This window comes from Octopus bimaculoides, chromosome 4 (genome assembly GCF_001194135.2).
Source record: "Octopus bimaculoides isolate UCB-OBI-ISO-001 chromosome 4, ASM119413v2, whole genome shotgun sequence".
In the NCBI taxonomy this organism is placed as follows: Eukaryota; Metazoa; Mollusca; class Cephalopoda; order Octopoda; family Octopodidae; genus Octopus; species Octopus bimaculoides.
In genome coordinates this window covers 119,133,268-119,134,301 of record NC_068984.1, presented here as the reverse complement: position 1 = coordinate 119,134,301, position 1,034 = coordinate 119,133,268, and the positions used below count along the sequence as shown (strand labels likewise).

Here is a 1,034-nt window from a genome sequence, read left to right as displayed (position 1 = left end):
AATAATTACCATAAAAATTGGAAAGGTGTGACTATTTACATCTTAACTTTTACGATAACTATTTTCTTCTTTCTTAAAATCCGAGAATCTTACCACTTCCTGCTGAACAAAGTCAATAAAAATGGTTTAATCATACTTGCTTTTTATTCTCAAGGTGTATTTAAAAATAGGATTTCTCAATCATTTTTTTTTTAAAGTGTTTTTACTTTTGATATAATTCAATAAGTTATTTAATCCATATGCTTAGAAATGAAAATATTTCTTTCTAGTTAAACTGAAATAAAAGACTAGTTAGATTTTTGTTAATTAGTCAATTGATATGCTGTTGGAAAAGAAAAAGGAATTTCGTTCATTAAGACATGCAAGTTATGCGAGAGCTTGTTGACACTCGGAAGAGTGTAACACATGTGTTACAGCCTGTGAATAAATAGCTTTGAATCTCATAGATAACTCAGTGGATAAATATTTAGTAATTAAGAATAAAAAATTTTTTTTCCTTCTGTAATATAAAGATGTTATTTTTATTAGAAGACCTTTGCTTTTCATTTACTGCTATGTGCATTAGATAGTTTTCATGAAATAATAATTATGTGATTTATAGCAGTAAATAATATACATAATTAATTCCAGTTCTGTGGGAATGTTTCTGTTGTGGTATTTACATTTTTCAATCGTTTGTGAAACAATGTATTTTAGCGATACAGGAAACATCACTAAATGCTTTTTATTAAATATATAGCCTAAAATAAAAATTCATAATAAAACTCCTTTGAAACGTGACTGGTATTTGTTTTACTTATCATTCTCTTCTAATTTTCTTTGATCTCTTTTTCTCTAGAGCAAGATCTTCAAGAACTTAAAAGTAAGAAGAAAGCTATAGTAAGTATTTTTTTCATTGATGTTAATTTTCATTTCATACTGGGATTATTTTTTTTGTTTGTGGTTTGACTTTCTAGGTCAGGCATGGGCAACTATTTTGCCAGGCAGGCTGCAAGAGGCATGCCTCACCATCCAGTGGGCTACATCACATATAT

General features: G+C 28.1%; 1 protein-coding gene across 1 annotated transcript in view; it reads left to right on the top strand.

The window, feature by feature from the left end:
* The window catches only part of LOC106874853 (acid phosphatase type 7), an 8,973-nt gene that overhangs the window by 3,531 nt on the left and 4,408 nt on the right, over positions 1-1,034 (top strand). The gene's annotated exons all lie outside the window — the stretch shown is intronic.